The sequence below is a fragment of the Megascapheus bottae genome, chromosome 21 (assembly GCF_031878675.1).
Source record: "Megascapheus bottae isolate mThoBot1 chromosome 21, mThoBot2.hap1, whole genome shotgun sequence".
Lineage (NCBI taxonomy): Eukaryota > Metazoa > Chordata > Mammalia > Rodentia > Geomyidae > Megascapheus > Megascapheus bottae.
In genome coordinates, this window is record NC_143529.1 from 22,905,628 (window position 1) to 22,930,386 (window position 24,759).

At 42.2% G+C, this 24,759-nt stretch overlaps 1 long non-coding RNA gene across 1 annotated transcript in view; it reads left to right on the top strand.

Annotated features, from left to right (window-relative positions):
• Nucleotides 1–6,095: 6,095 nt before the first annotated feature.
• LOC150048758 (uncharacterized) overlaps nt 6,096–24,759 on the top strand; it is an 81,627-nt gene continuing 62,963 nt past the window's right edge. The window contains exon 1 of the long non-coding RNA XR_016539100.1: nt 6,096–6,183. This is a non-coding gene — a long non-coding RNA (uncharacterized LOC150048758). The remainder of the gene's footprint in view (nt 6,184–24,759) is intronic.

Below are 24,759 nucleotides of genomic sequence, written 5' to 3' on the forward strand. Positions count from 1 at the left end.
ACAAAAACTTCACTTTTTTGGTGGTTTGTTTAAATGTGGCCATGTGTCAAACAGCTTTCCCTTAGGTCTTTCACATTCTCTCAAGACCAAGGCCACTTCTTCTTCACCTAATGACAATTGTCAGTGGTGTAACTAAGGCTTTCATGCCTCAAGATTGGAAAACATCCTTTACAGCTGGATGAGAAAGTAGTCCTCCAGAAGAGCTAAAATACATTGAATTTTCAAGATTGCTAGCAAGATGAAAATGCATTCTTATGAACACTGTCTTCTTCCTACCTGAATCTGGGTAGTCATGTGCTTAAGGTCAGCCTGAGTGGTGTTCAGTGACTGTGTCCCTCATCTGGGATCACAGATATCCCCTCAGTCACATTATAAAGAATGCAAACACTTGACCATGGACTCACAATTGGGTCCATAGTTTTTCAGATTCGTGAGCTATCTAGACTTTTAGGAGCTTATCTGAAGAGATTCTGCTCCAACGCGTGGCCTACTGGTCAGACTGTGAGGCTGTTCAATGTAATCATGCTACCAGTAGCAGCTTTAGGACAGATTTAGAACCTGTCTTCTGGGAGTTTAAGCTGGACATGGACAAGTTGAGATAAAGAGGTGTCTATTTGTCCCTCATTTGAGGGACATGTGTTGGCCAAGTACATCAAACACATGTACCTAACATAAACAGTGTATCATGATGGCTGGTGTGTGTATATCAAACTATATCTAAGGAGGCAGGAGATATTGTATATGATGCAAACGTCATGACTCATCAGGACTCGCTTCTGTACACTTGGAAGGATTTTGTAGATGGTATACAATTTTGACCATCAAGCAGGAAGTATTCTTTAACATGCCAAATCAAGACAGCATGTGTCCGAAGCAAGAATTAAAAGAAAGCTATGGTACCTACCTACCCAGTCAGGGTAGGCTGAATGTGGGAGATGGGTTACTCTGAACCCCATGCATTGAATACCAAGCTTATGATCAAGCAGCTTCTGTAGAATGGATATTGTCTGGCTCCTTGGGAAGCTGAGACTTGAGATGATTGTGGTTGCTGACCAGTTAGTGCAAAAAAGTAAGATTATATCTCAACAGAAAAAAACCCCATGTATAGTAATCTATATACCTGTCACCCTAGCTATTTTGGGAAGCATAAATAGGACTTTGGTTCAGTTGAACCTGTGCAAAAAGCAAGGCCCAATTACAGAAGTATCCAGATTGAAAAGGTTGTGAATGTGGCTCAAGTGATAGAGTACTTGCCTATTAAATGTAAGACTTAGCTCAAGCCCCAGTACTGCCAAAAGAGAAAAACCAAAAACATACAAGCTTGTTTTGGTACAAGCTACCAAAACATAACAGGCAATGGAATAGTTGCAGGAAAAGAGCAGTATTGAAGTATGAATGGATTTATTGCTGATTTTACGAAAGCTCTATTTCATGAATTAGGGAAGGAAGTCCAGCAAACCATCCAAAGAAAGGAGAAAACCCAATTTAATAAGAAAATGTTATAACAAACACTAATACGTTTCATAATGTTAAAAATGAATATTGTACCTATTATGGGATCATCTTGAGGTTTAAATGAGGTTAGCATTCCATTACCATTATGTAATGTATGAGTTTACTCAAGCTACTATAACAAACTTTCTTAGTAAGTTTAAACCATATAAGCTTTTTTTTTTTTTTGCCAGTCCTGGGCTTGAGCTCAGGGCCTGAGCACTGTCCTTGGACTTTCTCAAGGCTAGAGCTCTACCACTTGAGCCTAAGCACCACTTCCGGCTTTTTCCTATGTACGTGGTACTGAGGAATCAAACCTGGGTCTTCGTGCATGCTAGGCAGGCACTCTACCAGTAGGCCAAACTCCCGGCCCCAGCTTTGTTTTTTTTGGGGGGTGGGGCGGAAAGTGTCTCACAGCTCTAAAGGCTACACATTCAAGACCAAGGTATTGGCAGGGTCAGATCTCTGAAGGTGTTGAGGATTTGTTCCAGGTCTTTCCACCATATTGGTAGTTTCTTATCTTGGAGCAACAGAAGTTGAATCTTTATACACTGTTCTCTAAGTGCATATTACTCCTGATTATTCCTTTTTTTTTTAAATCAGTTGTGGGGCTTGAACTCTGGGCCTGGGCGCTGTCCCTGAGCTCTTCACCTCCAGGCTATTGCCTTACCCTTGGGCCTGGGCATTGTCCCTCAGCTCTTCAGCTAAATGCTACTGCTCTACCCGTTGAGCCACAGCACCACTTCCGGTTTTCTAGTGATTAATTGGAGATAAGAGTCTCACAGACTTTAGTGCCCAGGCTGCCGTTGAGCTGCTATCCCCAGATCTCAGCCTCCTGAGTAGCTAGGATTACAGGTGTGAGCCACTGTGCCCAGTTCTGATTATTCCTTTCCATAAAATTGTTCATCATATTAGATTAAGAGTCTGTTCTACTCATTATGACTGCATTTTAGCTAACTGCATCTGCAATTACTGTATTCCCAAATATATAAGGGTATGTTCTGGAGTTAAGACTTCAGCATATGAATTCTGTGTGTGGGTATACAATCTGACTCATAACACATGGTATCCACTTAAATAGTTGTTATTGTTTTTATTTTTATTATTTTACTATCATTTATATTGTCCTGTTTAATTATCTTTACATGGATTGTGGTTGTTGGAGACAGGGTCTTGTCATATTCTCCTGCTGAAGTCTCCTAATTGCTGGAATTACAGACATGTGCCACCATGCCCAGCTTATATGGACATTTTTATAGCCAGAATATTCACATCTCATGATCTCTACAGGCCTTGATTATTTTCAGCTAGAAAGTGCCTCCAGAGGAAGTGGTTCAGCTGCTGTGTTCAACATGCTGTTGCTTTAGCCTAAAACAGTAATGGTTGCATAGTATAGACACTTAGCACATATGTTTGGGTAAATGAATAAAGTTTGCTTTTTCCTCCTTTTCCTTCTTCTATTTCTAATTACTTAGTAGCCAGATTCTTTCCCCTTAGCTACCTTCTTCTAGATCACCAAATTATTGAAGAGAAATAAAACCAAACAGTTGTTCATTTTTCTTGCTGATGATTATTAACTTCTCCTATGTCTTGTTCTCTGAGGCCAGTTAGACTCTCAGTCAGATGGGGAAGGCCAATGGAGATGCTGGAGGAATTGTCTCTGTTGGAAAAAGCTGCAGTTCACTCTGGGCATTGGCAAGGGCTGGGAATTTGGAATGTTATGTAGGAAACCAATGAGAGCAATACGAATCTAGAGGTTAAAGTCAAAGATGGAATGAAGAGCCATGCTGTTGGACAGTGGAAAGGTGATATATCTTCCTCGTAAGTGTAATGACTCCCTGGCTCACAGCTTCTGTGAGAGCCCCATATGTATGACTACCCAGATCGATTCTATTCCACACAACTCTATTTTCTTCATTCCTACTGAGTAAATTAAAAAACATTGTTATTATAAAGATGATGTACAGAGAGGTTATAGTTACGTAAGTCAGGTAAAGATATATTTCTTTTTGAAAGTCATCCCCTCCCCTTGTTCTCTCCCACTTTTTCCATTCTAAACTGAAGTCAAATAAAGAACTAGGTCAAATCATGCAAAAAGGAGGTAATATTGTAGTGTATTAAATGAGGTATGATCAGTGGAACGAGGAGTTAAGAACCCTATGCAGCCTCATGCTGGTGGCTGACACGGCTCTAGCTAGTCAGGAAGCTGACATGGGAGGATCACAGTAGGAAGTCAATCCAGAGAGGTAAGTATGAGACTTTTTTTTTTTTTTTGCCAGTCCTGGGCTTGAGCTCAGGGCCTGGGCATTGTCCTTGGACTTTCTCAAGGCTAGAGCTCTACCACTTGAGCCTCAGCACCACTTCTGGCTTTTTTTCTAAGTATGTGGTACCGAGGAATTGAACCCAGTCTTCATGCTCCAGGGTTTGGACATCTGAAAGATTGAATAGGTACTGATAGAAGAAACAAAGGAAACAGGAAAAAAAATGGATGGGTGGGTACATTTGTGTGAAGTACTCTGAGCATGGAGGAGACAGAAGGGCTTGACAGAGTAGGCCTGGAGGACAGATTTAGTATTCTTCTATATACAAAAATTGTGACAACATCCACATGAACTCCTAGAGGGTCTGGACCATGCCTAGAAAGGCTCCTAGGTCTAGTATAGGAGGAGAGCATAGTTAGCTGCTTAAAGGGAAAGGAAGAGCCACCAAGAAGTACAGAGAATCTAACATTTGGGAAAGAAGGACCAAGTGGAGATTGGGTTCCTATCTTCTTGAACTTAGTACTTCTTAAGAGAAAGAAAAAGTTATGATGATGATAACACTATTTTTCTTTGAGCTCAGGACTTTACACTTGTTTTTGTTTTACCAGTCCTGGGGCTTGAACTCAGGGCCTGGGCACTGTCCTTGGACACTTTTTTTTTTTCCCTCAAGGCCAGCACTCTGCCACTTGAGCCCCAGCAACACTTCAGGCTTTTTCTGTGTATGTGGTTCCAGGGAATTGAACCCAGGGCTTCATGCATGCTAGGTGAGCACATTATCACTAGGCCACGCTCCGGGTCTCAGGACTTTACACTTGTTAGGCAGACATTCTACTGTTGACCCAAGCCTCCAATACTATTTGCCTGTATTTTTTTGCCAGTCCTGGAGCTTGAACTCAGGGCCTTATCACTGTCCTTGGGCTTTTTCCTCAAAGCTAGTGCTCTGTCACTTGAGCCACTGAACCACTTCTGGCTTTTCTATGTGTGTGGTACCAAGGAATTGAACCCGGGTCTTCGTACATACTAGACAAGCACTCTCCCAGTAGGTCAAACTCCAGGCTCCTTGCCTATTTTTTAAAATCAAATTTATTAATTATGTGATAGCTACTTGTCATGCATTATTTCATGTGATTGCCATTGTAAGCTAATGATGGAAGCCATATTTACCAAGTGTGCTTTATAATGAAGGAAAATGAGGCACTGACTGATTAAACTAAGGCTAACCATGAAGAAGAATTAGGTTATGAGCCTAGGCAGTGTGAGTTTATATACCGAGGCATGGACTAATCTTGCAGCTTACCTGGAAAAGCCATTGGCTGGGTTAGTATGATGAAGTGTAGCCAAAGAGGCCCAAATTCAGGGAAAGCTCAGTGGATGGATTGTTGAGTGAAGAAGTCATGAGAGCCACCACAAGAGCACCTGAGCACAGACCAAGTAGACTATCCTTGAAAATGAAAGAGAGTTGCATAATGGCTAGATGGGTGATCACAATTAATTTTTTTTTTGCCAGTCCTGGGCTTGAGTTCAGGGCCTGAGCACTGTCCTTGGACTTTCTCAAGGCTAGAGCTCTACCACTTGAGCCTCAGCACCATTTCCAACTTTTTTCTATGTATGTGGTACCAAGGAATCGAACCTGGGTCTTCCTGCATGCCAGGCAAGCACTTTAACCACTAGGCCAAACTCCCAGCCCGATCACGATTAATTTTATGCATCATCTTGATTGGGCTGATGGATACCCAGATAGCTAGTAAAGCATCATTTCTGGTATGTCCATGAGTGTATTTCTGAAAAACATTAGCATTTGGGTTACCAACTTAAGAAGACTGATTCTTAGCAAGGTAGGCAGGCATTATCCAATCCAAGGAACAAAAAGAATAAAAAAGTGAGGATGAGTGAGTGTTTGGCTCTGTCTCTTTCTGAGTGGGGCAGCTATCTTCTGCCCTTGGACGTTAGAGCTCCTGGTTCCTCGATCTGTGAACTCCTTGAATTATGCCAGCACATCCTTTTCTTCCCCAACAGAATTTTTAGGCCGTTGGCTTCAGTCCTAGAAAACCTCATTTTCTGTACAATAGAAGGGAAGGTGGAGACATTGGTGGTGAGAGAAAAGCAATGAAGTTAGGTGTTGGCTTAGGAAGGGAATTGGAATAGATGCTTTTTGGTGTGGGTGAAGGTGCCTGGTTTCTGGGTAGTTAGCCTTCTCTTCTTCTGAATTGCTCAGGCAGCAGAAAGGTGGTACTGAGAGGAAGGAGTAGGCAAAGGGCACCTGCTTAATTTGATCATGGTAAAAGATGTCAAGAGTTGATTATGATGTCAGTGTGGGCAGAGATGAAGACTTGTTGGGGAAGAAATGAGTGTTTGAAACAGCTGTGATGTATTGGATAGAGGACAGACTCCTGGAATTGCTTGCAAGTCACTTAAAATGGCCACCAGAAAAGTATGCAGCTATGTTTCTTTACTTTTTAGTTAAAATATGTTAATGCTACAAAATAAGGAGTTTCACAGTGACATTTCATAGTTGTATGCAAATGTACTTTGATCACATTCACATTTCCTCTCTTTCCTCCCCTTCTCTTTCTACTTCTCCCCTTTTATCTTTCTTAATACCTCTTAATTTTGTCTTTCATGTTCATTTTAAATATTTTCACTGAATACTATGACAAATTAGAGTTAAAACCCAAGATTTTCAATGCTTGGTTTGCTTCCAATTATGAATTTTTTTTGTGGGTCATGGGGCTTGAACTGGGCCTAGGCACTGTCCCTGAGTTCTTTAGCTCAAGGCTTCTGCCCTGCACTTGAGCCTTCAACCCCCATTTTATGTTTTCTAGAGATTAATTGGAGATAAGGGTCTTAGGTCCTTTTGTGCCCAGGCTGGCTTTGAACCTTGATTCTCAGATCTCAGCCTCCTGAATAGCTAGGATTACAGGCATGAGCCACTGTGCCCAGCTTCTAATTATGTATTTTTTAAACTACAAACTTACTTTACTATAATAATAACTTAAAATGACATTTAAATATACATTTTAATATACATTTGTACCTTGATTACATACAATACCCATTGCTTTCTCTTTTCTCCCTTTCTTTTACTCTAACCAGTTTCTTTCTTCTTCCCAAATATTCTACCATCTACCTTTGTTTAAAAGAAATAGGCTGGGAGTGTAGACTACTAGTAGAGTAGTAGAACCCTGGGTTCAATTCCTTGCTACTACCTACACAGTAAAAGCTAGAAACAGCACTGTGGTTCAAGTGGCAGAGCGCTAACCTTGCACAAAAAGTGTTCAAGGACAGTGCTCCGCACCTTGTCACTATCCCTGAAGCTCTCAGAGTAAGACCTTAAGATATTTATGCTTATATTCTAGGCCATTTGAGATGACTCTGGTTATAATTCTGAAATATACTGTGTGTGTGTGTGTGTGTGTGTGTGTGTATGTGTGTGTATCAGAGAGAAAGACAGAGAACAGAAAAAAAGGGAATGACGGAGGAGAAGAAAGAAAGGGAGGGAAGATGGGAAAGAGAGAGAGGAAGGGAGAGAGCGAGAGAGAGGCTATTTGCACGTACAGGAAGGGAATAGATCTGAATGTTCATTTTCATAAGACTTTCTCGGCAGTTTTTGTCCCTAGAGTGAGAAGAACAGATGTTCCCAGAGGCACTGTTTTGAGTGGATGTTCAGCTATTTTGGGGTGGGAGTCTCAAATTCTGTAGTGTTTCAAGCAAGTCAGAGGAGGCCACTAGCAAATGAACTCATCTACAGACACAGAATGAGATCACACTAGGCCCTGAGCTTTGTATTACCAGAAACACAAAGATGATCATGTTGCCTGATGATAAATATGTTTAGTTTTTCTATGGGTGAATAGATACATATTAGCACAATGCAACATGCGGGTAATACAGGCAATCAGACTGGGGACCGTAGGCCCATACCCAGGAACATTCCTACAATATATACCTTTTGATTACTATCTCATCTTTATCCTCACCCACTTCTCCCAGGTCTTTCTGACTGTCTCAGAGATTGTAACTAACTCCAGTAAACAACCAACAGATCACTACTGCATAGCCCCACTTTGACATTGGCTGACAGCTGGTCAACCTCACAATAATCAAGCCACATAGACCTGCAGTGCAGAAGAGGCTGACAGTTTCAGTGACAAATTAGGTTTTCCACTTCTGACTTCCAAGGGTTAGTCAAAGTGTGAGGGAAGTGAGGGAGGCAGAGGAAAGACATTCAAGTAAGTTGATGAGGAGCAGTTGGGTTGGAGCCTTTTGGAATCTGCTCTTGGCCCAAGGCTGGCCCTGCCTGCTCCCGCTCATGCTAGTGTCTTTGAAGTATGTTACCTGGATGGTGAGCTAAGCCAGCTTGGCAGGACAGAGAGAGAGGCTGTGTGGTCTGGCAAAGCACAGAGCAGCAGGGAAAAGGGATAGAGCTTGAATCTGTGGCTGACTCACAGTACCTCTACTGCCAGGCATTTATTTCTCTACTTGGTCCAGCTGGAAAATGAAAAAAAGCTCCAAAGCAGGATCTCACTGAGAAATCCAGATGTCCTTCATGAGAATAAACAAGGCAGCTCTCCTTTCTCCCTCTGGACTCTACTTCTCAATGTGTGTTCCTTGGGTCTGTGTGTGTGTGTGTGTGTGTGTGTGTGTGCACGCACGCATGCATGCAAGTGAACTGTGCATGTGTGAGCCCATGCATGTGTAGTGTTGGAGCTTTGAGCTGTTTTCTTTGTTCTTTTTCTTCCTTTCCTGTGCCTTTGGTTGATTTAGGTCTTGATTTTGATCTCGGCCACTCTCACTGTCTTTATGTGTAACTGGGCAGAGTTCATGGTGCCTTGCATCTTTTCTGCCATGTCTTTGACTTCCCTTCCAGTTCCTGGGTCTCTGCTGTGGTCTATTAGTGGTGTGTTTGGGCAGGCCCCTACCCCTTTTCCTTTGTAACACAAATGTTGGGGAGAGCAGGGAATAGGAAACATTTTTGGCTTGCAGAGACCTTGCAGAGCTCTCATTCTGTCTGTTGCTGGAACAACTGAAAGGATTTTTTTTTAATAGGCACTTCTGGTACAGGAACAAAGCATAACAACAAAATCACTCCTTTCAAGTGAGTATTTTTCTATGGCCGTGGATTCCATTTTTCTCTGCAAAATCCCTACTTCTTCCTGAGGTCTGTAGCCAGATTTCTTCCACCATTGGACCACTGCAACCATCCCATTCATTTAAGGAAAAAAAAACAATCCCATTTTTCTCTCTCCAGCCTTCCCTGCCTTTCATTGCTTAAAGTAATTTGGGAGGGAGATTACCCTTTTTTGCTGCATTTCATTTGACTCTATTTGCAGAGAAGGAACCTTGCTTTGTGGTTCACTAGCTGAAGACACATTGAACAGAAACTTAACAGACCCAACTTGGACCAGAGAGCCACCACCAACTAGCTAAATAACCTTGGAAACTTGATGTTTCAAGCTTAAGTTTTCCTTTCCTATAACATGGAAATAGTTTAGCCTACTGGGCACAGTTGAAAGGGAATAAGGAATTGGAGAGTACACATAAAATTCTTAGCAGAGTTCCCGATAAATGAGTGTGGGCTTCTGGCTTGGAGTTTCAATTCTTATTTATCATGTATAATAAAGACACTCCCCCCCCTCTCTCTTTTTCTCTTTCTCCTTTGTCTATGCATATCCTGAGGCTTTAACAACTCAGAGCCTGGACACTCCCCTTGTACTTTTTTGCTCAAAGATTAGTCTTCTATCAGTTTGTTGGAGATAAGAGTTTTATAGACTTTCTTGCCTGGATTAGCTTTGAATGGTAAGTCTCAGACCATAGCCTCTTGAACATCTAGGGTTATATGTGTGAACCAATGATACCCAGTGAGTGTTCTCTCTTTTTTCCTTGGTTTCAGTTCTGGGGCTTGAATCTAGGGCCTGGGCTAGTACTCTACCACTTGAGCCCCAGCTCCATTTTCAGTTTTGTTTTTTTTTTCTGAGTAGTTTATTAGAGATAAGAGTCTCATGAACTTTTCTGCCTGGGCTGACTTCAGAGTACTCAGCCCTCTGCCTACTTGTAGGATTAGGGGCATGAGCCACCAGCACCCAGCTGAGTGTTACCTTTTTAAAGGCAACGTTGGCTTCACCACACAATGCATTTCCTTTCTCCTTTTGTATCAATGTATTGATTATTGCCTGTCCTGTCTCTGCTCATGGATACTGAGCTTCTTGCCTTAAATCTTCAGTGCCTCATCATAGAGACAGGCTCAGGGTAAAAACTCTGTCTCATGCATGGGAGAGGTTGGACCAACTAGATTATTTTTCATAAATGTGTAAAGAAGGACCACTTGAGATTGTAGTAAGATCTGAGAAGTCTTAGGAGGCTAAGATCTTGGGACATGGACAAGAGACACACACACATCTAGGAGCAAGGGAAGATTATGATTCAGTAAGCCAGAGCTGAGTGCAAGTGTTCCTGCATCATGATGTCTTGACTTTCCTCTTCTAGACGCCCACAAAACTATCATCATGATCCCATGACATTCCTGGTACCGTTTAGCAACTCTTCTTTTCCCTTGAATCAGCTGGAGAAGGTTTCTTTCTTTGCAACCCAAGGAGACTTTATTAAAACATCTTGATAGATGTGTGTGTGTGTGTGTGTGTGTATGTGTGTGTGTGTGTGTGTGTGTGTGTGTGTGTGTGTGTGTGTGTGTGTGTGTTCATTTTAGTCCTGGAGCTTGAACTTAAGCTTTTTTGCTTAAGGCTAATGCTCTACCACTTGAGCCACAGCTCCACTTCTGTTTTTTTTTCCCCCCTGAGTGGTAAATTGGAGATAAGAGTCATGCATTTCCTTATCTGGGCTGGCTTTGAACTGCAATCCTTAAATCTCAACCTTCTGAGTAGCTATCATTACAAGTGTGAGCCTCTGGTCCCCAGCTTGATTTTCTTGTCTTTGTGGTTTTGACAGGTGTTTGGCTGCCACTAGATTCCTCTTCTTTACATACCTTGAAAATGCTGCAGGACAAGAATTCATTCCACTGTGTCTTTATGTTAGGCATCTTAGAAAATTCTTAGAAACTCCTTAGAAAACTCCTGATATGTCAGTCATTATTCTTCTTGCTGTAAATAGAACTCTTATTTCATTTTTTGGTATTTCTTCAGAGTGCCTTGTTGCTACATCTCTTTTCTCTAAATTGGTTGAATATTAGGAAACTGTAGATCAGAAGACTCTATGTTATTAGATCCTGGAGACTTCCAAAACTAATTGAAAGTTTTAAAAACTATCTTGCTGACTGATGCTTTGAATCTCTGCTTTACTGGGTATTGAGAATTCATTAGACAATCACTAGTGTGATTTCTGTGGTCTACCTTACAACACCTGGTTGGTTGTGTGAACCCATTCTTGCTGCTTGGAAGCAGAAGCCTAGGGGAAGGCTAGTTGGCAGGGTAAATTTCTAAGACATGTCAGCTTTGGAAACCTAGGGAGATGTCTTCTTCCCCCACTATCCCCAGGCTCACTGCCAAGCTGCCAGTTGGAGATGGGGTGAGTCAGAAGTATGAGGGAGTCTTGTTCACACGTGCCCAGCAAGAGAAAAGCCCCAAGGGTGATGGTTCAAGAAGCGCTCTCAGGGACACGGGAGATTGTTCATCTTCTCTGCTGAGAGAGAGAGAGAGAGAGAGAGAGAGAGAGAGAGAGAGAGAGAGAGAGAGAGAGAGAGAGAGAGAGAGAGAGAGAGAGAGAGAGAGAGAGAGAGAGAGGAGAGAGAGAGAGAGAGAGAGAGACGGAGGGAGGGAACACCATACTCAGGGTATATAGAAATCTATATACCTGTGAGAAAAGATTTTGAGGTATCCTCAGATATTCTCTCCAGCATCATGGTTAGTCTCTGTGAAGTGCAGAGTCCAGGGCTATTTACATTACAATAGGTTCAGAATACTCCCCTTGCCCTTTAGCAACAGATCTGCTAAGACAGTGTACTTCTGTCCAGGACATCTTTGTGATGTTGCCTTAGAAACCAGAAAGAGCAATTTAAACCACTTCTTTGATCCCCCCGCCACCACCTGGGAATTAAACTCTGTAGATAGGCCAATAATTTCAGCCCTTCCTTAACCCAGACTTTCTCTCTCAGCACTGCAGTAGAAGAATGTGAAATGGGTGAGATAATCATCCTCTGAGATGCCAAAGGTCTTGGACTTTTGTGGGTTTGAGTATGGCTTTCTCGTATCCTTTGAGTCATGGAGCACATTCCTGAGTGAGATAGATCAGGAGCCAGGCAGATGGTGAGAGGCCTGAACAAGCCTGTTGCTCTCTAGATCCTCAGCTCTAGACTATTTTCAGATGACTATATTAAAATACAGAAAGGTAACCATGGAACAAATAATGTTCATGGGGATAATGTTATGGGCTTCCCAATAAGAACATTTCTTTGGGAACCTAGAGGGCTAGTGATACCAGATAAAATCTTGGAGGTCAGTTAAATGGGAGTTTCAGATCAGTAATAGGTTTTGGTATGCCTATGTCCCCTTCCACACACTACTTACTTAGATGAAAAAAAAAAACCCTATTTGGGGGCCGAGAGTTTGGCCTAGTGGTTAAAGTGCTTGCCTAGCATGCACAAAGACCCAGGTTCGATTCCTTGGTACCACATACATAGAAAAAAAAAAATCTGGAAGTGGTGCTGAGGCTCAAGTGGTAGAGCTCTAGCCTTGAGAAAGTCCAAGGGCAGTGCTCAGGCCTTGAGCCCAAGCCCAGGACTGGCAGAAAAAAAAAAACCCTATTTGTTATTAAGCTAAAATGGACATTTAACGGGGTGTCCTGTAGTTTTATTTGTGGACGATGGCAACACTGTGAGTGGTGGAATGGCCCCTGGTATGTTCAGGTTTGGTGGTCTACGATCATGTTTGCCCATAGGAAGCAGATCAGCAGCTGGTGTGGGTTAATATGCACCTGGATCTTAAGAGGAAGCAATATTTCCATCAGGGCATTTGCATGTTCTTCCATTTTTGGCTTTTCGAATGATTGCACCAATATTAAGCTTTCTATTTCCACATATTTCTAAAAATCTTTGGAGATGGCTGGCAAATTTCAAAGGCCCTCCTGAAACTTGACTGATTGATGTTCTTAATTAAATTTCCCACTAGATTATTTGAGCTTAGCCAGGATCCTTAGAGAGCTATGTAAATCTTTTCCTTTTGTTCTATCATTATTTAGGATTGCTATCATTACATTCTCTTTCTCTGCATCGAAGAGCCATGGAGAAAAACAAAAACAAAAACAAAAAACTATGAAGAGAAATGCTATGGGTGCTTGCCTGTGGTTGGGGAAAATAAATCAAATTTTAGAAGTTCCAACATACTCAAGAAAGGGCTATCCAATGAGAGCTTTGTGTGTGTAGCAAGCCAAGGCTCTGAGCTGGGTCTCAGTGAAATTTGGCAGGCTTGAGTCAGATCTCCACAGGTGTAGGGGTGGAAAACTTACAGGCCACTGGCTGGGGCTGTGTAAAGGGAGTGGCAAGGGAGAGCTTTTAGCCACGGGCTAAATCCCAGAGGAGGGAGGGAGAAAGGAGAGAAAGAGGTAGGGAAGTATTGCTGGTTGCTAATTGCTGTGATTGCTCAGAGCTCTTTGGTTGTTGGGGATGGTGATGTCTGGATTTTTGTATTCAAAACATATTTGCCAGTATTTGCTAATACTTGTCAGAGGACCTGACTGGGATTAAGTAGTGTGAAGTATGGGACAGGGGTGAGGAAGCAGGCTGGTTACAGATTGCTGACTCTTGCCTGTGGTATCCAGGCCACATTGTCTGGGGCCATGTGGGTCCCAACTCTGAATTCTGTGAGCACACATTCCATTGAGAGACAACTGGGGTTGAGGAGGGGCAGTTCAGCACAGTCGTATCTCATTCTCCAGACTCCAACCACACACCTGGTTTCAGATCCTGGAAAAACTTGGGTTGGGTCAAAGTGAAGCACTTCAGTGGGAAGACAGAATTTCTTCTTTTTAAAAAAAATTATTATTTTTTTATTGTCGGGGTAATGTATAGAGGGGTTACAGTTACATTTGCCAGGTAGTAGGTGCATTACTTCTCATACATTGATACCCCTTCTCATGTTTTTGTTCCCATTTTCCTCCCCCCACTCCCAATCATCTTGTTTCCCCCTTCCCTTTCCTATTTCAAATAAACAAATAAACGTATATACAATATACCAAGTAAAAAAAGTCAGATACAATAACAATGAGATTAACCAAAGGGCAAAAAAAAGAGAAGAGAAATAACATAGTACATTAAGAACAACAATCACACAAGATAAAGCTCTTATTTCCATATCCTAGAGATCCTTTCATTTAGTCTCATCCTATATGACCTTCTGTACCTAGGTTTTAGGCTATTGTAATCCTCTGCTAGAAGAGTCCTAGATGTATACTAATTATTACAAATGAGGGAAACCATTGAGCCTATGTTTCTTTGTGTCTGGCTTACTTCACGCAATAAAGTTTTTCCAAGTCTTTCCATCTCCATACAATGGGACAATGTCATTCTTTCTGATGGCAGCATAGAATTCCATTATAAATTCCATATCTTCTTGATCCAATCATCTACCGAGAAGCATCTGGGCTGGTTCTATATCTTTGCTATGGTAAATAGTGCTGCAATGAACATTGTGGTGCTAGTGGTTTTAGTATGTTCTTGTTTCTGGACATTTGGGTAAATGCCATGGAGTAGAATTGCTGGGTCATTGCTCTGTGCTTAGTCTTTGGAGAAACTGCCATACTGCTTTCCATAGTGGTTGAACGAGTTTACACTCCCACCAACAGTGTAGTAGTGATCCCTCCTGGCCACATCCCTGCTAGCATCTGCTATTATTAGATTTCTTGATCCTGGCCATTCTACCTGGAGTGAGGTGGAATCTTAAAAGTTGTTTTGATTTGCATTTCTTTTATGGCCAGAGATGTTGAGCATTTCTTCATGTGTCTGTAGGCCATTCTTATTTCCTCTTCAGAGAAGACTCTCTTTAAGTCTTTAGCCCACCTTTTAATGGGATGGTTGTTTCTTTGAAGATTTGTTTTGGAGAGATTCAATTTTTTGAGCTGTAGATGTATTTTAGATATGAGGCCTTTGTCTGTTGTATGGCTAGTGAAGATCTTCTCCCACTCTATGGGCTTCTATTTAACTTGCTTTACCATACAGAATCTCTGCAATTTAATACAGTCCCATTTGTCCAAACTTTCTTTAATTTGTTGTGTTTCTGGGTCTTTATTAAGACAGTTTCAACTTGTGCCAAGGAGACCTAGTGTATCTTCTACTCCTTTTGAGAAGATGGAATTTCTATTGGTTTGTTTAGGTCTCTGGTTTAGCTGACCCTGCTAAGGCATTTCCTTCTCTTTGCTGTATCTTTAACTAACATTCATGAAGGGCCACAGATGAAGTCATGTGGCCCTTTGGCCACAGTGTGCTCATCTATAAAGTCAAGTGAGTGACACTTCCTGCATTCTGGGCCTCTAGACTTTCCTTCCTTAACCTTATGTGGATATAGATTTAGAGTTATCCATCACCATAGGGCTTGGGGCTCAACTGGTAGAGGGCCTACCCTAGCAAGTGCAAGTCCTTGAGTTCACACCCCAGTACTATCAAAGAAAAGAATATCTAAAGGGTCTTTGGATTGTCTTTGTGATTTCTATTTTCTTTTTTTTTTTTTTTTTTTTGGTCATGGGTCTTGAACTCTGGGCCTGAGAGCTGCCCCTAAGCTCTTGAGCTCAAGGCTAATGATCTACCACTTTGAACCACAGTGGCACTTTCAGTTTTCTGGTGGTTAATTGGAGTCTCACAGACTTTTGTACCCTTCTCAGTAGCTAGGATTACAGGCATGACTCACTGATGCCTAGCCTCTATTTTCTATTCATGTAAATCTTAAGGTCTGGACCAGGGGCCTGGCCCAGTGGTAGAGTGCTTGCCTAGCATGAATGAAGCCCTGGGTTTGATTCCTTGGTACCACATACACAGAAAAAGCCAGAGGTGGTGCTGTGGATCAAGTGGCAGAGCGCTAGCCTTGAGCAAAAAGTGTCCAAGGACAGTGCCCAGGCCCTGAGTTCAAGCCCCAGGACTGGTGGGGTGGGGGGCGGGGAAGAAAACCTTGAGATCATTTTTTGGGTCAAGAGTAACTTATATAATACTTACATAATTAAATTTTTGTTTTGGTCTGGTTCTTAATCTTTCTGGCTTTTCTCTTTATTTTGCTTTGGTCAGCCTTGATCTTTCTGTCTCTACCTCTGGAGTATCTGGGATTACAGGCCTGCACCACCATGCTTAACTTAATGCATTATCTTGGGTCTTCTTTGGGTTCTCTATGCACTCTCTGTACAGTGGGATATACACCATTTTTTTCATATATTGTTAATTGTAATTAATTAGAAGGGTTACATTATATTTGCCAGATAGGAGGTACATTAATTCACATACATTGATACCCTTTCTCATGTCTTGGTCCCCATTTCCATCCCCCCACCCTCACCCGTGACTCATCTTGTTTTTCCCCCTTCCCTATCCTATTTCAAATAACCAAATACAAATATATCCAATATATAACAAAGTGAAATACTGTAACAATATGAGATAACCAAGGGACAGCAAAAGAGATGAGCGATAACATAGTACATTAAGGACAACAATCACTCATTATATGTCTTTTGTTTCTATATCCTAGAGGTCCTTTCATTTAACGTCATACTATATGGCCTTTTGTATCTAGGTTTTGCTCTATTGCAAATCTCTGCTATGAGAGCCCAAGGTTTCTACTGATTATGACAAATGAGGGAAACCATTGAGCCTAAGTTCCTTTGAGTCTGGCTTACTTCACTTAATATGATTTTTTCTAAGTCTTTCCATTTCCTTACAAATGGGGAGATATAATTCTTTCTGACAGCCGCATAGAATTCCACTGGATACACACCATTTTTAAAGAGTTTCCTGAGAAAGAGAGATCTGTACCATGTACCACCTATTTGTTCAGGGTGTTGATAGATGAGCAATGGTTCTGTATAAATAGGAAAAGATGTGCTGTGATCACTAGAGGTCTTTGCTACATGACGATGTATGCACAGTTCACTCTGCTAATCCATTCCTACCTGAGGAGCGCATTACTAGTAACTGGAGTTCAAAGGGGAAAATGGGACTGGAGGAGAGCGAAAGGGGGAAGGAGGTAGAAAAATGTATTGTCACCAAAAGTTTGAGCCCTTCCTTTCAACTTTCCCTTATAATTACTTGGCACAGCCGGAGGAGCAGAAGTGGACAGTTACAACTTGTTGGGCTCAGGATGTATTAGACTGGCTCAGTGGGGGAACGCTAGGTTCTCCATGGCTCCTTTTCCTTCTTCTTCTTGTTTAATTCTTGGCCTGGGAGGGGCTTGTGAAAACTTTAAAACTTTTTCCTGTCCTTAGCCAAAGTTCCTTTTCCCTGGGGCTGACCTACAGAAGCTGGGAAGGGCTTGGTTGAAGCAAGTTTCTCTCTGCTGAAGATCTGGGGGGAGGATAGCTCCTCAGAGGCCTTGTGGGGCAGTAGAAAAGTGGCTAAAGGAGGAAGAAGGGGCTGGGGTTGTGCAGGGCCAAGTACAGTCTGGTCAGTTCCCAGCCGGAGTTAGCACATAGACATGTTCCATCACTCCGTGGCAGAGGCCATGGTGACCCTAGGAGGGCAGAACGATTTCTTCACACTGTGGGTCCTGAGGCAGGGTGTCCACATGACCTGGTAGAGAAACAAAGCAAAACACAACAGGGATTCCAAAGTCAGTTGACTAGATTAGAATTCTGATTTTCTACTCACCATCAGTAGCAGGTTACTTCATTTCTCTGTCTCGGTTTACTAATCTGATAAATGGACTAGATGGCATTGTATTTCCTTGAGGGCTACTCAGCATAGACCCTGGCACATGCTGCAGATGTGGGATATAGACAGTTATGAGTGCTGTTGTGGGCGGTACAGAGGACGTATCTGTCTTTTTGCTCCACTCAGAATTGGGCTGTAGCAGGAAGGACTGAGATTTGCTGAGTGCCAGGGTGAACTTCCAGCTATCAGCAAGCGATATGGTTCCTGAAGTATGAGTGCTGCCTTAGCAGGGGACCAGAGGAGGAACCACCAGTGAGGTGGTTGGAGATGGCCATGTAGAGCAGAGGAGTTTATGGGTACTCTGGCTGGCACTGCTCCTGGCGTCAATGCAATCAGCCATATCTACCGTGGGTCATGAGTTGATACCTTCACTGACACCCCTGAGGCTGGGCCAGCCAGGTGGATGGAAAAGGTCGAGGGGGAGTAGAGAGATCCTTCAGGATTCTTCCATCTGTTGCATGGGGCTTCTCCCAGTAATAACAATACCTCACATTTGTAGGATGTCCACCATGTTTTATACACATTCCGTGTGACAACTCTCAACTTCACAGTAAGTCCATAGGAATGGCACCCATTTCCCTTTCATCAATGACCCATGGACACAGTGAACTGAAGCTATAAGCCTTAGATCCGACTACGGGGGGTACATGTGCCAGTCAGGATGGCAGTAAAGAATTGGGTAATTTCAAAGTTGGGTTCTCCCTACTACTATGAGTAAATATCATCCAACTGTTGCTATGTGAATAATTTTACTGAAATCTTGTTAGCAACTTAGAACTTGTAGATAATTCAGGACCACCCCCCCCCCTCAGAATCCTAGGTTTAATTTATAGAGTTCCTTTTGTCATATAACATCTTCATAGATTCCAGAGAATAGGACATGGATACCATGGTGGGGTGGGAGGCATTTTTCAGTTGACCACAGGGATGGCTGGTACTTCTAGAACTTTCTTCCGCCTATTTGTCCATTATACCAGCAAACAAAACTGTATTTATCAAGCATAGCTCCTTTCTTGGAGTGGGACTGAACGCACTTTGTGTATTACTTTGTGGATTCCCAGTAACCTCTTGGAAGGCTGGTATTGGTATTTTTTTTTTTTTGGTATTGGTATTTTTGTTCCAAGTTTGCACATAGGGAGTAAAACAAGGGTCTGAGATTTGAACTCCGGGTTTCAAGGTCATTCACTCATTCAGTATCACATTTTCTCTGCCATAGCAGCCAGCCTTCAGAATGGCCACCAGAAATCTCTGCTCACTCCCTTGTGTTGACTTCTTCCAAATGATCCAGATTGATCAATGTGGTTCGTGGAATGCCACGGAGTAGTGATATATGTCTTCAAAGACATTGTAGCTTATGCCTTGTCTGTGGACACTGAGTCTTGGGACAAGGTACTGTGTCACGAAGACAAGCAGTCTTATGCAGAGGTTCAGGTAATAAGTAGTTAATGCCTCTTGCAGACTATTTTCAGCATTAATTCTCTAGACATGTGAGTGAGCCACTGTGGAAGTGGACCTCTAATCTCATTCACACTCTGAGAAACCACAGGCCATCCGATACATTGATTCCAGTTTTGTGAGAGACATGAAGCCCAAACTACTCAACTAGGACATTTTCAAATTGCTGTTTCACAGACACTGAAATAATAATTTTTCTTGTCTTAGTGACTAATTCTCTGTGTGTGTTATATAAGTGTATGTGTGTGTACACTTATACACATGCACACACCAATACTGGGACTTGAGCTCAGGGCCATGTAATCTTGTTTGGCATGTTTTGCTCAAGGCTGGTGCTTTACTATTTGAGCTAAATATCCATTTCTGGCTTTTTGCTGGTTGGTTAGAGATCAGAATGTCTCGGATTTGTCTTCCATGGGCTAGCTTTGAGCAGAGATACTCAGTTTCACTTTCCTAAGTAAAGATTACAGGTGTATACCACTAGCATTCATCTTAGTCTTTAATTCTTGAAGCAACTAGTGAAACACCTATTAGCCAATATGAAGCCCAAGTTCTAGGAATCTGGTTTCTAGCCCAGAGAGGTTCTCTCATAAATACAGGAAGCTTGATTTCTGGCTGTGAAGATGAGAACATAACATTTCCAAAGTATTCTTTATTCCTGAGCCATTTCCAGATGTGTAAGTGGGACATTTCATCTATTATATTTGTACTCTGAACCCATCAGTCATTCTTTTGTGATCATGTCTTTCTGAAGCTCAAACTCTTTACTGTGTCTCCCCTCTTTCCTACTCAATTTTATAGCTTTCCTCCCTTTCAGTCTCATTTGCCACTGCTGTTGAGGCAGACCTTTCAAAAATGTTCAGAACTAGGTTCTTTTTGCTACTACAGTTTCTTCTTGGTGCATTTGTCATACTTTATTTTCCCTCCCTATATTGCAAATAGTGAGATCTGCTCAGTCCTAGGGGCCAAAGACTAATATTTTTACATATACTGCCTCTATTCTCACAATAATGCATTTTTACAAATAAGGAAATTTACATTTTGTGCCATTCCCAAAGTCTCAGGGGGAAGTTATGGAATCAGCACTAGGGCTTAGTTTAGCCCTGTGCTTTGAGTTCAATCTTTTTTCCCTACTTGGTATTACATCTGACTTGTATTTTTGAAGTGTAATTTTACGGCTTGTGAAGCCTATTGCAATGATCCAAGAGTTACAGGCATGAATCGTTCCAGATGATAAACCTGAGACAAGGAAGAGGATTTGCCCTCAGGAAACCAAGCATCAGAGTTGGAATTTCCAATCTAGATTTCTGTTTCCAGACCTATCAGTCTTCCATCTGCCTTCTCTTTATATTTCTTCCTTAAGCAACCCAATGTATACTTGCCGATTGATGGTTTATTTCTTGGCATTTCTTGGGCGCTAACTCGGGGGGGGGGGGCAGCAGCATGGTAGCCAAGTTCTCTACCACTGAGCTATCTTTGAAGCTCATTTTCTACTGTGTTCTTTAGTAAATGTATAAAAATGGGCATGAAACAGGTAGCTTGAAAGATGGGTAGAAGATAGCTAGGGAATTATCTATGATGACTAAATAGCATTAACTGAAAATGTGAACTTGGACTTTGTCTAACTTTTAGTTTAACACAATGCGTACCAGGAAGTGGAAACAAGTTTTGTCAGAGGAAGGTGGGACTAAAAAGCTGGGGATAGGGCAAACACATGGCAAAGAGGTGTGGTGAATGAATACAGTCACAAAATTCAATGCAACTTATGGGAAAATGGAACCAGGTAATGAGGGGATGGGTGGGGTTCAGATATATGGAGGGGAAGAATGATGGAAGGTGTGACATTGATAAAGATGTATTGTACTCATATAGTGGCATGTTGAATTGAAACCCCTTTATCCTTTTGTACAACTACTTAGATAATAATAATAATAATAATAATAATAATAATAATAATAATAATAGAACTTAGAAAGATCAGGAATGTTCAAAGTCAGAAGTTTGATGATGGAAAAGCTGCTAGTCACTGCATGCTACAGAGTCAACTGTGCTGGGGAATTGTTAAAAATGACTTGTACTTCTTGGGACAAAGGACGTACTGCTTCTTTTTAGAGCAGGGTGAGGGACAATATGAGCCATGAAAGGCCCACAAAGCCCGGCACCCATGACTTGATGTGGCAAGCTCCATTGTCACAGCAGAGAAGGAGAAGGAGTTTCTCTTGGTCCACTTTGTTGGATTCTTCCTGTCCAGGATGTTGAAGAACTTGATCAGGAAAGGGGTTCCTTGAGAACAAAGTGCTACGTTATTAGGTTCTTTGGGTTTGTGAGAGACCTCTCGCTTCTGCCCATGGACTTCCCTTTGGACTAGCATGAAAACATTCTAGTATGTAGTCAATAAATAGATGCTGAATGATTGGATGGATCTCATGTCAATGGACTATGGTGGTTTTTTCCTTTCTCTACAGTATGCTAATATTTCACAGTCTTGGAAACATATTTCCATCCTAATAGTATTTCCAGGGCTTTCTTCGGCCCTCTAACTACATGCTAGGTAACCCCAGTGGACTTTTATCCTGCCTGCTGGCTTCAACCTGGTATCACCTTGACCTGGTGTTTTAAAGCATATTTTCTTTCAGACTCTGAAGTAAGAATGAGAGATGAGATTTGGGGGTACCACAGAAACAACCTGAGAGCAGGGTACCTTGGTACATTGGGTTTTCTGTGTCAAAATTTGTGTGTCAACTCAGTCATAGAGTGTGTTCAGGACAATGGTGAAGCTGAATGAAGCCCTCCTTAGATTACAGTCAGGATGGACTGGCACCAAAGCCTTCATCTGGGAGCCAGAGAGGGGGAGCAAATTCAAGATATGCTGCACAGGAGCTGGCAAGCTGACCCTGATCAAACTTTCTGCTGCTGAATTCTTCCTAAGAACGAATGACTTCCTTCATCTCCTCTTCCATGCAACAGTGATTTTTAGAGTGCCTACTATGTGCCAAGAGCTTTGCTAAGACATCAGTGAGCCACATGCAGTTTCTGTAATTACAGCACACCCCAAGTAAAGCAATGAGCCAGGAGGGAAGGTAAGCACAGCAATGTGAGTGGCTGAGTCTCCAGTTTACCTCTTGTGAGGTGGTCATGGAAGACATCTCCCAAGAGGCAACATTTGAACAGAGACTAGAGTGGAAGGAGGGGATAGGCCATCACTTATCTGGAGGGATAGATCTGCAGAAAATGAACCATACATAAAAGGCCACAAGAAAGAAAACTATTTGGTATGTTTGAGAAGCAGAGAGAAGGCCTGCTAGGAATAGACTATTGAAAAGTTGCTGGAGCAGGAGCTATCAGTAAAGTCCTCCAATGATATCCTGGCGACCAGGGATGCCACCAAAGCCCTGAGAACAAACAAGTGCCATGGCTGATTTGTGTGTGAACGGTAAGTGGATGCTCAGGTTCTGCAGCTATAGGCTTCTCCTAGCTTAAGGCTAAAAAGGTCTGGCTCAGAAGAAAAGGGGGCGGGGTCATCCCAAAGCCAGGTCATGCCTGAGAGGCAGACTTTTCATACTATGCCAGGACAGATGAAGGAACATGCATCCTCATGCCTCATCCTGCCTCCCTGCCCTGGAGCCTCAGCCTGAGACCTTGCATATGCAGGAACAGAACGTTAGCTGACACATCAACCCCCACTTGATCCTACAGTAGCTGTTAGGTTGTATGTGTTGGGGGAGGGGTACTCTCAAAAGATACATTCTTAAAAAAGTAATCCTCCTCCGTTTTCTCTCCCTTCTTTATAATTTCTCCCAGATCTGTCTTTACTACTGTCTTCCGTTTCAATCCATGTTTTCCTGTCTGTATCCATTCTCCCAGGGATTGCAGAACATCTCCTAAAAGCCTGAAACCTTTCTAGCAAAAATTACCCAAATATGACCCCTGGCTCTAAGATACTTCGCCTTGGGTCTCAAAATGAGAAAATTATAGAGTTTATATAAAGATGTAGGTAGTGTGTCTGCCTGAACAGCACCACTTATTACTTCCAGGCATCCTTAAGCTGCACATGCTCTGTTAAGTACACACCAGTTCACCCCAAAGCACTCTGGGAGCATGAAGAAGGAGGCAGATGGTGTTCTTTACCCAGGGAATAGAGCCTGCAGGGAAAGTCTTCCCAGACAGAGAGAGACACCTAAAACAAGAATAGTAATAACACTATTTGTATTTGTATATTGTTTGTAAGTAACTACCACTAGGTAAACAGAATAAAATGATTACAGATAATTTTAAGGTAATACATGACATAACATGCTTCTGTTATGTTCCAGTTAAAGGGCAAATAAAATGGGGGAGGAAACAGAGGAAAGATTGGGGTCAGGGTTAGGGAATTTCCTGTTTAGACAGAGTGGTGGATGGTCACTCAGAGTCATTAGATTCCCTGAGAGGGGGAAAAGTTTGGGAAGCTCTCTCTCTCTCTCTCTCTCTCTCTCTCTCTCTCTCTCTCTCTCTCTCTCTCTCTCTCTCTCTCTCTCTCTCTAGCTCTCGGGCTGGGGTGCTGTCCCTGAGCTCTTTGGCTCAATGCTACAGCTCTACCACTTTGAGCCACAGTACTACTTTTCGTGTTCTGGAGTTAAGTCTCACAGACTTTCCTGCCCAGGTTGGCTTTGAACCATGATCCTCAGATTTCGGCCTAGGCAGCTAGGATTATGGGTATGAGACATCTGTGCCTAGCTGAATGATTAACTTTCAACAGAGTGTAAGAACAACTTTTTTAAAAAATTATGACAAGACATGGGACAAATTCTGACAAATTCTGTGATGGAGTGTTTATTTTTAGGGACTCCTCCACATGAAAGAAAAAAATTGAGGCCCCTTATTTATTAGAATTTTAAACATTAAATTTAGTGTGAGGCCGTAGTAAGTAAGGGGCACCATGTGGCTCTAAAGTCTAAGAAGGTGCTATAAGCCCTGTGATTCCCTCTCATTGTGCCAGCTTGAACCCATCACTCTGACTGCTTGGGGCTGCCATGGCCAATTAGATTAATTAAAATTGTTGTTCATCTCTGGACCCAGTTCTTACAGGGAAATTGATAAGATTATCTGGCTGGTTTAGGCCCTTCTGGGCCATCTTTGGAGCAGAGAACACCTTATCCAAATGATAAGTGATCCACAGGCTTTTGTGATTCAGGGGCTCTGTGTATGGTTTTAGGGTGGATGGCGTGGCTGGTGTCTTGCTAACCATGGGCCATTTGAAGTAGTGGGTTCCCCACATGAGAAGCTGTTTTTATATTGTTTCTCTCTGGTCAAAGGCTGGTGCACAGTGACAAGCCCAGATTTCAGGCAGTGTGGGATCACAGAATGAACCTGAATTTGCATTAAGAAAATTAGGATTCACCTCTTTACTTTGCTCCTTGCCAGCCACATCATATTTGGGGAACATAAACCCACATATGTTGCTAGTGTCATTTTCTTATGTTCAAAGAAAATTATGCTGGCCTTGCCTCTTTCACAGGGCTGAGGTGAACAACTAATGGGCTGTATATGAGAAAAATGCCTGGCCGCCTGACAAGAACTGAAATGAACTTGCTGTTTTTTTTTCTTATTTCAAAACTTGAGGATGGAGTATCTTGGGCTTTAACATTGTGAACATTCATTTGCTAGTCTCCTTTAAGTTAAAAAATTATTTACGTGAACTAATTTTAAAAAATGATCTTT